Source organism: Atractosteus spatula, unplaced genomic scaffold, assembly GCF_055471065.1.
Source record: "Atractosteus spatula isolate fAtrSpa1 unplaced genomic scaffold, fAtrSpa1.hap1 Scaffold_94, whole genome shotgun sequence".
NCBI lineage: Eukaryota > Metazoa > Chordata > Actinopteri > Semionotiformes > Lepisosteidae > Atractosteus > Atractosteus spatula.
The window spans coordinates 146,318-160,802 of NW_028296928.1; the positions used below are offsets into that span (position 1 = coordinate 146,318).

Sequence of the window (14,485 nt, forward strand, 5' to 3'; positions counted from 1 at the left end):
AACAGAGCCGCAAAGAAGTACATTATGGGTTGTTGTTTTTTTTTGCAGTTTTATCTAGAACAAGCGATGCTTAAACCTTTGTCTGATTCTTGTGAAACTATCCACACGACAGTTACCTAGGAGTTGACTTCAGTGATGTCACTGATGGGATGTTTCTAAAAATCCATCCACTGTAAAACTTCTTCTCCAGTTATCCTGCATATGTATTCGCTAATGAAGCTGTGTGTTCTGAGCCTGGTTCTCTACATTTCTGTATGAACCAGCTTAGAGGGCTAAAGACAGCTTGTGTTTAAATTGAGTGTAAGGTAATTTATGCTTCTAAAGTCATGGTCAGCATTTATTATTGTACTGTGCTGTAAACTTGTTCTGTGCCTAATTACATTATTTTATAGCTTTATCAAATCTGTACATTGTCTGTCGATAATGTTTCTGTAGTGCTTTTTCAGCCTTCAGCATGTGACCGTGCTGGTGGCGCTGTGGGTTAGTTTCCTGACTCCCATGTCACATGGTCTGTGATTGAATCCCATGGACCTATGACTTTATTTTTTAACAAACATTTCTTTGAAAAAATGAAACGTTTCCCTTGGTCAGAGATTGAATAAAACCTCACTCGCACCAAACAAATTTATATTTCTAAATATCACAACATGATCAAATTTATGTCTTTTTAATAACAATGAATAGTCACCTATGCGTTACAAAATAAACATTTATATTGATTTGAATCGCGTTTTGATTTAAATCGTAAACGCGTGTTTAAATATATGTGTTTAAAGGCGATATACTGTATAAAAGCGCTGATTCTTATGGAATGTGTTCCGCCGGGGATTCAAAAAATGTATTTTTTTTAATCGCGTATCTAAGGAAAATTGCAGTATAACTTTGTTCATGCACAAACAGTGGCATGTTACATTATAATTTGGGTGTCTCCTCTTGCCAGAAAGCTCTAAATTGCATTTTGAGTGCGTTTTTTGACTTTTTCTAAATTGCAACCCATAAATAAAGCTGATACAGTTTAGACTTACTGTATTCTAAACTGTATTACAACAGCACATTGGACAATGCAACGTAAATTGCAAAAATGCACTTGGAATCTGTCCAAGCCCTACTACGAAAATTATTTAAACTGCGACACTTATCATTCACCTTTAATAAACTTTATTTTATATAGCGTTTTAAGCGAATAGGTAATTAGATTGCTCATAAACCTAATCGCTTTTTCTACATAAACACAGCGTGATTGCTCTCTGAAAATGCTTTTCCTTTATATTTAGGCTCAGATTTCAACTATAGATCGTATTATTATAAACTTTCTTGGAAAAATGTCTTTTATGTAAACCATGTTTGCTATTAATTCATTTAGGGCTAAAATACATTCATTGTCTTCCAATCGAGTCGAGTTGACATTGGAAGCTTGCCACGCCCGGACTGTTACACCAACGCATGTTAAAGCGATTTCATTGAGGAGCCTAGCTACTAGTTAACACTGTACTTCCTACTTTGAAAATACCTGTGAAACCGGTTTAATTCGTCACAGCCAGCACTCCTGCAGAGAGGGGGGGTTGTACTTGTTAATGTCCGATGACATACAAGTGGAAAGATTACAGATTTTAATCGTCTTTTTTCTGAACCAGGGAAAATCTGATCATGTTTCTCTATAACAATAATAAAAAACTTTATTTTACATATCACCTATAAAAGTGGCATCTCAAAACAATACATTAGATGTAAACCACAGATTACAAGGTAAATACCCAGACAACCGCAAACGCGTTTTTAATAAAATGCTTTTATTCATTCAACAGAGAGAGAGCGTAAAACCTGGGTGTAACAGCTGTTCCTTTTTCTGATCACTCGCTCTCTGAGATACATGGGAATCCAGGGTTTTTTATCAACGCTTTCTTTTCCGTATACCAGATCTTATGGAACCACTTCAGAAGGGTGTCAGCCAGTCAGATTCCAGGAATCGGTACTTTAAAGGAAAAATACACACCGGTATTCCATTTCTCCCTAAACATTTTAAGCATCGAAGTATTTAACTAACATGTGAAATAGCGTGTGAAAAAGTGGTAGTTTTAAGCTTTTCTGCTAATATAATATGGAATCGCGTATCTAAAGAATTTAATAACGATATGATTATATTCGTGTACTGCGACAGGGCTGTGTAGGGCTGTTTCACCTCTCTCTTCATGCGACTGTACCAGGAAGAGGATTTCTTTCTATTTGAAACGTGTATTTTAAAAGTTTAAGAAGTAAAAACCTTACAGCGTACACAGATTTCTAAACTGATCAGGATCGTTATCTTTGTCTTATGCATAATAATGTTCACCGCTCTGTCCAGCAAATTAATAATAAACTTTATTTTATATAGCGTTTTAAACGAATAAGTAATTAGATTGCTCATAAACCTAATCACTTGCTTTTTCTTTTTATTTAGGCTCAGATTTCAACTATAGATCGTATTATTAATAACCATAATAACAAACAACCAACAAAAACAACCATATAAACATAATACCAACCAAAAACATAGATAACAACCACAATACAAAATCAAATATATCAAACCATTATACTCTCGCAAATTCCTCCAATTATCATAATCCCGCCCCTTATGCAAAACCAAACCCTCCTCCCATCCCAGTTTATCCTCTTTATCATAAACAAAATCCACCTCAATTTTCAACATAAAGCATTACACAAAATCAATACCTCAACACACCATACTCAACAACGATAATTCACAAACAGCCAGAACATGTAACTCCACATTCCCAAACAGACCTCATTTCCATAGCCCCGCCCCTTATGCAAAACCAACATCCCTCCCCTGTTCTCTCTCTTCCCTGGCGTTTGTAATAGTTTTTATTTTCAAATAAATTTTAGCAAAGTCATGTATTTTAAAACTCTTAAGAGTTTTATATTTATGTCTTTATTTAGTGGTTTCATTAGTGACAAAGGCTAAACTTTCTTGGAAAAATGTCTTTTATGTAAACCATGTTTGCTATTAATTCATTCAGGGCTAAAATATGTTCATTGTCTTCAAATGAAAGAAGGGTTCCTTTCGCCGTGGTCGGGTTGAAATTAGAAGCTTGCCACGCCCGGACTGTTACACCAACGTATTAGCATGTTAAAGCGATTTCATTGAGGAGCCTAGCCTTTCTTAACTAGCACTGTACTTACTGGGTTTTTGAGGGGGGGGGGAGGTGTCTTTCGCTGTGAAACCAGTTCAGAAAAAAGACGATTAAATTTAATAAACGATTAAGGGTATTTACCTTGTAATCTGTGGTTTACATCTACTGTATTGTTTTGAGATGCCACTTTTGAAGGTGATATGTAAAATAAAGTTTTTTATTATTGTTATAGAGAAACATGATCAGATTTTCCCTGGTTCAGAAAAAAGACGATTAAAATCTGTAATCTTTGCACTTGTACAGTATGTCATCGGAAAATACAATCAGTTTCTGCTTTGTGTAAGGATGGTTTCAAAAAGTAATCTAAGTGGTGAGAAAGTTTCGCTCCTCAAAGCGCTTTACAGGATAAAAACAATAACAACAATATTGGCTTGGGAAAACGATTTTTTTTATAGAAATACAAAATGAGATACTGTATAATGATGTGCATGAACAAAGTTATACTGCTATTTTCCTTAGATACGCGATTAAAAAAAAAAATTTTTGAATCCCCAGCGGAACACATTCCATAAGAATCAGCGCTTTTATATATCGCCTTTAAACACATATATTTAAACACGCGTTTACGATTTAAATCAAAACGCGATTCAAATCAATATAAATGTTTATTTTGTAACGCATAGGTGACTATTCATTGTTATTAAAAAGACTTAAATCCGATCATGTTGTGATATGTAGAAATATAAATTTGTTTGGTGCGAGTGAGGTTTTATTTAATCTCTGACCAAGGGAAACGTTTCATTTTTTCAAAGAAATGTTTGTTAAAAAATAAAGTCATAGTTCCATGGGATTCGATCACAGACCGTGTGACATGGGAGTCAGGAACCTAACCCAGTCACATGCAGAGTGCTGAAAAAGCACTACAGAAACATTATCGACAGACAATGTACAGCGTGTACTATTCTTGTGTTGCGGTACATGAATATAATTATATCGTTATTAATTTCGTTAGATACGCGATTCCATATTATATTCCCTTTTAATCAAATTCTAAAAGTATGCTTGTTGACTCCGGTATCTCTTTAGTTAAAGACTATGATGCTTAAAATGTTTAGGGAGAAATGGAATACTGGTGTGTATTTTTTCTTTAAAGTACCAAGACCAGCCATATACTGTATGTTTATGTTCCAAAATTAATATCGTTTATGGCCTTCACACGCGTTACAGTATGCTCCTATTCTTTTTATGCTCAGCTACTAAGATTTCCCTTCAGTGGTAAAATTCAATATCTACAACGGGCACAGCAAAGACGTTTACTGTAAGTCTTTCTACGACAGACCAACGGACCACGAGTGCCCCTGTCGGTCAACCAATCACATACCACGGTACCGCGCGTCATCTTGCGTCACAATGCGCGACGCCACCTGCGGTACGTATCTGTAACGCGCACTTTGAATGGCTGCATCTGTAACTGTCTCTAAAGTCGGACGTGATGTTTCACGGATGTGCAGTGTGCCTTTTCTCTTGTCATGTTCAAAATGACTTGCTGTGTAATTTCCTGAATGCGTGTCCTGTACTGCTCTGTTATTTCATTTAGATTATCTATGTGGTGTACAGATAAAACCAAACTGCATGGTCTAATTTCTGGGATCGACACCAGCTGAACCTGAACATGCATCAGCCGATCTCGACATGATTTGAACACACAACCTTTTGATGTGTTTTCAGATGCACTACCGTTGCACCACGAGATCACTCCCTATAAGTGCTTTTAATTCCCCCAAGGAGAAAAATCAGCGTCCCTGAAAAAGATTTTTTTTCATTCTCTCCTGTGAGAAGCGCCGCTCTTCCAACGAGGGTCTCTTCTTCCCAGTCCACAGATTATTCTTCCTGTCCGGCTCTCACACAGAGAGCAGACACACTGTCTCCACTAATGTGTTTACTACATCTACAGATCTGACCCCCTTACAGCCCTGATATTCCTGGACAGGATCCCATATTGAGCAGTATTTCTCACATTCTGAACTTACAGTGTGTACCAATGTACTTTATACACAAAGTAAGTGTTTTCGTAACTCTTGGACGTTTTGTGAAAATGTTACTAGCATGCCAAAATCGCCCCCTCAACTGAACAGTCCCACCCCCCTCAGTTTTGGATAAAATGTTTGGATAAAAAGTTTTTGAACACTTTCACTTACTTAACTTGAGCCGTAAAAAATAGTTGTACTTTGTCAATGGTCAGATAACTACACTAACCCCGAATTCACAGTTACTACATCAGACTGTTTGATGTGCAGGAGGGCTATCCGTCCAGGAACAGCACGTTACATAGTGTCTATGTTTTGGGGTGTCAACATTATTATGACCTTATTTTCTCAGGTGGACCAATGCCTTGCAGTAGTTTATCCTCATACTTACAATCGTTATATAACTAGGACTGTAGTTATAGAAGTTTGTACTTTCTGTTGGTTTTACAATGATTTCTTAATGATTCAGAACCTCGTTACCGTTGATGTTGTTGCAAAAATGAACACATATGGTTGATGCCCCAGGCAAAAATAATCACGTGAGTTCTGATGAACGTGGAACTGTTCTTCATCACTAAATACCAGATTGCTTGTCGTTATCTTCTAACATGAAATACTAATCAGTGGCATGCTTGCGAGAATTCACTTGGATGGTTGCAATGGCTCCGTTTAAACCGAAATATCACTGCCCCCCTCAGGATTTCAGACCCCCCCCCCTACAGATCATTCCCCTGGCGCCAGTCCTGGGTATAATGATGAACATAGCTGCCTTGCAAGCAGTGAATCCGGGTGTGATTCCCACCTGACCCATCGACAAACCTTTTCCAATGAATCTTTGATCGATTTAAAAAAGTCTTGAAGCTGGTAGGCTAGGGAAGAAGCACTGTTTGAGTGCACTGAGGAAAATGTGCTACTTTGCTGTGCTGCTCCAGTAGCGCAATTGGTCAGGTTGTGGTGCTTTTATAGTGGAGTTATACCGAGGTTGTGAGCTCAATCATCACGTGGAGTAGGTTCCGTTTTCAGCTGCAGAAACGTGCTGTTGAATTTAAGTCGATTCTTGTGTTACTTTTTCCTCTCGATGGAGCTGTATTAATGCAGGCACACCTGCTTCCATGTCAAGTTATTTTATCGTTGCTCACAAAGCAACACACTGCAGACACCTCTGATATTGTCACTGCTTGTGGGCCACATGTTCCTGCTGTCAGCCTACCATGATCATACACCTATATAAATATTACTGCTGTAGTACAGGAGCGAAGAAACGAAACGAAAGCACACCAAGTTTAAAAAGGTCAAAATGTGTCAAAGCCCTTCCTTGAGGAGGATGGGGTTCGAACCTACTTGTGCAGAGTATAATGTATTAAAAGGTTATTGCCTTAACCACTAGGCAACCTCCATACACACTTTAACCCCCTCCGGACATGAGTTGGCTTCTTTCCCCATACTCAAGGGTAATTTTCCTCTTCCACCTACAATTTCAACATTTACCTTGGGAGATGTCAAACCACAGAGCCTGTGCTGCGCTTCAGTGTTAGCTGTAGTGGACACCCCATTGAACATAAAAAGCATATTGAGCTCCTTGGACATAAGCCATTTCTCGTCACTTGCCCAGCGAGCAGGCTCAGCGCACACTGAATGCAGGTGTCTCAGAGCAATTGAGATGTGTACAAGTGGCTGTAAAAGGGATATTTGATGCCAGTGCCATGGCTTAGTTCTCCGACGGCAGGCGTAGCGGCGCGCCGGTTGGAGTATTCTTGGTTGCATTTAATGGCAACGTCATGGTAACGTCAGCTCAAACCACCAAATGGAGACGGGCGTACCGACAAGCTGACCCTGCTGATGCGGGATTAACATTAGGATGACAGAATGCTGTGGCTTAGTGGGTTAAAGTGCTTACCTAGTAAACAGGAGATCCTGGGTTTGAATCCCTGGGGTGTCTGTCTTGCCACACAGTCTATCATTATGGACAGCAACATGCTTCTACATTAAATTTAATGGAAGTGTTCATTTAATTTTTGGAACAACTTGTTTTTTAAAAAATCCATACAAATTGCGAAAGATAAAATACTCATCTTTTTTGCAGGGCAGAGGAATTACTGCCAGCTGGCAAGGAAAAGAAAACTTTTTTTTTGTCTTTAGCCAAAAACCTGTGAATGTAGAAAAAAGGTGATGTGCGTTAGTTTCTATGGCACAATCAGTCAGTGTATCCTTCAGTTAAACATAACGTTGGTAAATCAAAAGTCCCCCAAGATGCATTTCAAATTAATCCGATCTCAACACCGTCTCCCCTAAATGTGATGGGGTTTCTTTGGATGTCCTTAAGCATCCTGATAGTTGCAGAGATTTCAAACTTTTGGCACAAGTCAAACTACAAGAAGTTAATAGTTGAGCACCTAAGTCAATATCACCGGGAATGTGACTATGTAAACTTAAATAGTATTCAAAATATTGCAATTTTGTTGTAGTTTAAAAATATATTTTAGCTGGGGATCCTCAAATGATGAGGGTAGAAAATAGAACTATTTGACACCATCAGGAGTGCTTAAGGTGTGATAAAAGTGTTTTTTAATCACAAAGTGAAAATAGTGAATTTGTCTTTCACTTAGGCGTTCATCAAAAGCTCATTAAACGATGAAGGAGAGGCTCGTGTTCCGAATTCTCTTCGTGTCTCATTGTCTTGCTTTGATTTTTAAAATGTACACTGTTGACTATTCACTCTTCCTAACACAATTAAAGAGCCGAGTTTAGTTCAGAGGTAAAGCATCTCATGCATCATATGAAGCTCTGTTTTCTATCACCAGCGTCTCCACTCTGGATTTCTTTTTAAGCGCGATATCTTTTCTGTGATTTCTTTCGTTTGAATTCCCTCATGTGTGAATTTCAGCGCGACACCTGATTACGGCTCAGGAGACTGTAGGATCGTAATGCTCTTAAACCCAGTACCATAACCGTAGTGTGTTCAGTCCTACACAACCTTTCTATCGACTTAATAAGCCTCCTGTTCCATCTCCATCTTCTTCCCGCACATTCCGGCTATTTCAGCACCGTTATTCTTGGACTACAGTCACAGATACGTAAGGGACACTATTCCGAAGAACCGTCTTAAATAAATAACGTTGCAAAAGGTAACAATAATGCTTTCTTAACGTAACCTTACATTTGGCCGTACAATACAATTTTCTTTACCCTCAAATAAAAAAAAATATTACTGCTTTCTCCTGAGAAACACAAGTGTAGTGTTAAATCACAATAAATAATACAACAAATATACTAAATTAACACCCAGATATGACAACACACAGCTATGACAGAACACATTGAAGACTTAAAAGCCCTTTAAATTTTTATTTCCTTAATTTCCATTCTCTTCCCTCCCCAGGATAACTGAAAACTAACTATAATAAAGACTGCATGTGCATTACTTGTAATACAGCTACTAATAAAGATATACATGGAACTTAATTATTAATAAATAACACTTTTATTAATAAATACGTGTAATGATAACATTCATTGTGAATATTTGTGGTGTCTGGAAAGCAATTTTAGTTAAATATAATAATAATTTTCAAGCAAGTGGTGCATAAGCTTGTTACTTAATGAGTACATTATTTCCATTACATTCAAGACAGTTCTAATGTGATCAATTGTTCTGCTTAGTCCGCTACTGAGATGCGGACTAAGCCTATGAAGCCTATGAAGAGGTGGTTTAAGCTAGACTCCTAATGCAGTAACATCTAATGGGCAGCAGCTGTTATTTTAGGTTTGTTGCAATCGAGAACAGGTTTAGTACAGAGCTGCTGACAAATTTCAGCGGAGTTTATTGTATATAAGTTTATTGCAATTGACCCATTGTAGCTACCAATCAGCAGCAAGGAAAAACAAACTTCACTTGTGCCTTTTAAAAAAAGGGAAACAGAGTAGTAGTTTATGTGGTAATTTCAGGTACAATGTAAGAACTAAAGTTAACTACTCCCATAGTAATGCGTGGGGTCCTATCAATAGAAAAAAAAATTGTTGTAACCCGAAAACACAACAAACACAAAACGAGAAGTCTTCCAGGAACCTAGGTAAATCCCTGTAGTAGTCTAACAACTATGAAAAAAAAAACCAAACGCAACACCTTCAAAAGAAAAAGAACATTAAAAACAAATCTGGGGAACAACAAAAACACAGAATCTAATGCGAGAGCTTTTTCAAGTCTTCAGTGCTCCTCTCATCTCAGTAGACCTCTCTCATATATTTGTGTACAGGTCAGTTGGAGGTACACAGCTGTGTAATTTTAGTAGGGAGCTGCGTCAGCATGCATGGGCTTCAAAGGAAAAGTCAAGGTTTATTCCATGCTGAAAAGAGAAGGAAACACAATGTTTCAGCTGTGGAGCCTTCTTTGATTGTGACTCAAAATAAGCCTTTATTTGTTCATTTGATGTTAGTTTATCTCCATCAAATACCTAAGAGTATCTAAACTCGACAGTTGCTTTGAGTAGCTAAAGACACTGCTCCAGGTGAGGCTTGAACTCACAACCTCGGCATAACTCCGCTATGCACTGCTGTATAAGTACCGCGCGCTGACCGATTGCGCCACTGGAGCTGAGCAAGTTGTGCTCCTCATACAGACTGACGCTGCAGAAACACAGGGTGAAAACAGTTTCGGTTGTGGATCCATCTCCACATGGGGAACACTAAAATAGCAAGGAAAATACAAGAAAAGAAACTGAAAGAATTGTGCTAACAGCAAAGGGGGACGGAGGGAGGTGGTCGAACAAGTAAATCAGCCTGGCAGATTATTTGTAGCGACATTTTTTGAGTCAATCAGCACACTGATTTCTCTTCATGTGCCTTAAACTGTGCAGTTTGTATTTTCGTTGTAGCTAGGTTTCTTCAGAAGTCCAGTAAATTGACAATAATGGAGAACTTGCTGACGCACCCCGTCGTGAAGACCCTCTGTAAGGTGATTACACGTTTCATTTTCAAGTCGCCTCCTTTACAGCAATTGCAGCTCCGACACTGAGAGAAAGCATGAGAAATGGCAGTACAGGCTCGATGGCTTCACATCTCCTATCAATCACATAAAATTGCAGTAAAGCGCTCTAAATATGACTCTGAAGTACTGGGAAAGATGATTATTTTGAGCGTGCCTCCCAGGGTCTGCTACAAGGCTGAAGTTGGCATCTTATTCGCGTTTTTCGTTCCGCCTTAAATGCTGCTGCTGTGATGTTATGTCGCCTTTCGCCTGTAGATGGCTCTCTTCGATCAGTACTAATTCGGCTGGAATACTGTAGACATCCTCAGTGAAAGGGAATATCCAAATAAATAGCGACTGTCCAAATTATATTTTTGTATGGAATATATTTTAGAAAATCGCAAACCAATTTTAAAAACTCACCATAACATGGACTTGCAATGGGAAAAAGGTGATTGTGCTTTCTGCTTATTGCTACGGCCCTCCCCCCTGATTATAAAAACGTCTCACAATTCTGACACCGAGGTGTGAGAGACAATGTAATCGACTATCAAAATCCTGAAGTACAAGACATTTTAATGCACCATTTTTCAAATATGACCCTCTGATCTTGGCTTGTCAGAATACATTGCGAAAAAGTATGGCACGAATTGCACGAATTGCAATGGCACAAATTGTTGAGAATATCACTGACCTTGCCGATATTTGCAGGGGATATGAGTGTTTTGCGCACGTTGAACTACAGCACGTAAGAATTGAGCTCCTTAGTCAATATCACCGGGGATGTCCAATAATGACGAACATCTGTAGCTTCAAGGAAACTTCGACTCGCACATGGAGTTTTATCTTCGAATGGAGGGTGGGAGAATTCATTTTTCTCTCGTTGCTCATTAGCTAAACTATTTTAAAAATATGACGCAGATTTGTTCGAGAAACTTCTAATCGCCTTAAAGAGAGTCTTCTTGAAGACGTGCACCAGGTAGCTCTCCACTGTTAATTGACAGGACTTTAGAATAAACTGTTCTCATACAACCACCATACAAATTACACATCTTAAGGAACATGAAGAGAAATCTGTGTACTAAATAACATAAAACTGTCGCTGCAAATTATCGCCAAGCTGTTTTACGTGTCCTAACACCTCTTTCTTTCCTACTTTGCAGCGAGCACAATTCTTTCTGTTTCTTCATCGCTATTTTACTGTCTCTTTCCCCCACGTGGAGATGGATCCACAGCAGAAACTTTTGGTCCGTTCCTGTTACTCTGTCCGATTGAAAGAGCTGTATTAAAGGCACTCCCATCTCTGCAGGAAAGTTATTGCTGCTCTCAACACAATATACTGCAGCCAAATGTGATAGCGATACTGTCACTGCCTGTGGGCCACGTGTTCCTGCTGTCAGCCTATTATGTCATGTCCATCCACACCCAGAAACATTACTGCTGTAGCACAAGAGTTATACAGGCGCAGTCAATAGAGCATGAATCTCTTAATCTCAGAACTGTGGGTTCAGCCCCCACATTGGGTCCCTCTGTGTCAATTTGATCCCCCCAATCCTCCTAGCAGAACCTGATGGCGTAACAGTGATACCCAGTGCCTTCTATGACCTTTGCGTAATTCAGCTTTCTTTCCACTTGATTCAGATTTTGATCTGAAATCATCGGCCAAACAAGAGTTTGTCTAAACAGAGGGAGATCTGCTCACAAGCAAGTATTAAACACTTCAGCATTTACTGTTCGAATACCACACTTTGTCAAAACACTGCCGCTTCTTAAGCTAATAAGTAATGGTTTTTGAGCACGCATTGTATTGTTAATGCTTATATTAAAAAAGCATAAATTCACATAATGGAATTTGGACTGAACAAAGTAGTCCAGCCCCTTTACAACATTACATACCCACTGATTAAAGCTTAAAACTACAGCAGCAGGAGTAACAATAATGGCAACAACATGTTTGGAGTTCGGCATTTCATTTATTCTGCGGATACATCGTATCGGAATGAACTGCCCGAGATAAAAGAGCAATTGCGGCTTCAGATCGTTTTTACAGAGCATTACGTTGTTCTGTTCATACTGACTATACGCTTTAAATTTGTCATTTACTGCAAGCGTTGCTTTTCCAGGCTTTTCGGAAATTCCTCGCATTTGAGCCAGCACTAAAATATTTCATTCCCGTCGCTGAATACATCGTGGAAACGGTATTTGCAACGGAATGCTGTCACACATGAAACCTTTTTGTTATTCGGTTCTGAAGTTTGAAAATGAAAATAAAACGGGGGTCACTTCATAGGCTTGAAAGAAGTCCAAGCAGCATAAAAACCCGCGAATTCTCACAAAGGCTGCACCTTTCTTCTGCTGCTTTTATAAATCAGCCTTAAACATTTGAATGCATACCTTACTGCTGCTAATCACATTCACGTGTTTACGAAGCTTTTTTCTGTCAGTTATGTTTTTGCTAAGTAGTTTCTCCGTTTTCCTCGTACTGTGATTGTCAGCGAGCACAACAAGACTGAAACAGTGTAAAGGCAGGTAAAAAACACAGGGTAAAACGCCTGACTGTCGGGAGTGGGATTTGAACCCGTGCCTCTATTTGGAGAGCGAAACACAAAGCTTAAAAGACACGAATCTGTGAATTTGCTGTTTTAAAACGCTCGACTATCCTGAAGAAATGGGTGCTGATTGCACCAGTTGCATCCGATTTTCCGTAACTTTAGGACGATTGATACGACTGGACGAACAAAATTTGTGGCGTTTAGCATGACATGGAAAACGGTACCGGAGCATTCGGGTCCGGACTACCAGACTCAGAAACAGTTTTTACCCCCGCACTATCAAACTATTAAACTCCCAGCCTCTCTCACTCTCACCTATGATCTGAACCTCACAGTGCCTTCTTTCTTACCAAAAACCCAAACACACATTGAAAATCTACCTCTACCATACATGTCAAAAGCTCACTCCCCATAATTTCTATCCCTTTATTTCATTCTTTTGATACATGTTTTTGCACATAACCTGTTACCTTTTTGTTGTTTTGCACACTGCCTGTTGTTGTTTTTTGCACATCGGCTGTTGTCTCTGTCTTTCTTTTGTAATACAATTGTATTGTTGTTGTGTTGTTGTGTTTTTTTCTTTGTACTACTTATGTCCGAGAGCTAGCTAAATAGCATTTCGTTATACCATATACCTGTGTATAAGTATAATGACAATAAACTTGAACTTGAACTTGACATAGTCTTGCAGGCAGTATATTATTTTATCGTTTACTCTTTTAAAAAAACACGGTCTTCTCGTTCCTAAGTCAGATTTTTAGTGCTTTCGAACGTTACTTCCAACCTGGACTGACAGCTCACCCGATCTGTTTGTGATCAGACCATGGAGTGGGGGGCTGTACCAAGCGCACGTTCCTTCCCAATGCTGAGGTGATCATTCGGAAGATGGGTGTGAAGAGAAACAAGCTTTGTCGACTAAAAAACAAGGCAGGATATGCAAGAATACTAATCACTGGCAACAGTTACGTTCTCTTACTATTGAGACTCCTACATTGCGAGTTTTTGAAGACTTTGAAACTAAAGGAAAGCAGTGACAAGTGAAACAGGCACAGGTGGGGTTTGAACCCACGAACTTCGGTTTACGAGACCGACGCCTTACCACTTGGCCACCGCGCCTTCAAACAAACAGGGGAATAATGTTGTTCAAATTATTTTTTTTCTGAATCTGGTTTACATCGCCTGGAGGCAGCAACAACAATAAAAGGGATACTTAACAAGGAGATACGCAGTAGCAGTGCGACTCCAACAGATGCTCCTGAAGAGACTGGAGGTTTAAGCCAGCTCCTTAGAGCGCTCGGCCGCGTTACTCTCAACAGCGGCTCTTCAGCTCTTGTTGTTTGACCTAGTGGTTTTATAACGCGTGGAAACGACCGCAACTTCGTTTTCTGAGATGCTTTCTCTCACGTGGTGAAATCTCGACCTCTTTGGCATCTCTGGCTATAGTTCTTCAGTAGAGCAGGCTTTCACACCTCTGCTTATAGTGCCCTTGAAGTCATTTTATTTTTACAGGAAGACGCATTCCCTAACGATCTCTCCTGTTTTAGAAATGCTTCATAAGTCGTGTTTGATTCAACGGACAAACAGTATACTAATTGTACAATGCAGATCTATGCGGCATTCGTACTGGATTTGACTGGGATTCTGAAATACTTCTTGCAAAGGTATTCAGACTTTCTAGAACCTATATTACAACCACAGACCTGAAACTCCCTAGCTTCCAATCTCTGATGTTGCTGTCCTTAAACTCGGACGTGATGTTCTGCAGACGTGTGCATAATGTCCTGTTTTCTTACAGTGTAGACATTTTGC

General features: G+C 39.2%; 2 non-coding genes across 2 annotated transcripts; both read right to left on the minus strand.

Annotated features, from left to right (window-relative positions):
- Positions 1-9,658: 9,658 nt before the first annotated feature.
- On the minus strand, positions 9,659-9,752 carry trnai-uau (transfer RNA isoleucine (anticodon UAU)). Its single transcript has 2 exons — positions 9,715-9,752; positions 9,659-9,694 (listed from the first exon to the last, which is right to left on the minus strand). It is a non-coding gene; the product is annotated as a tRNA-Ile (tRNA).
- A 3,968-nt stretch (positions 9,753-13,720) lies between these two features.
- On the minus strand, positions 13,721-13,792 carry trnat-cgu (transfer RNA threonine (anticodon CGU)). Its single transcript has one exon. It is a non-coding gene; the product is annotated as a tRNA-Thr (tRNA).
- Between the last annotated feature and the right edge of the window lie 693 nt (positions 13,793-14,485).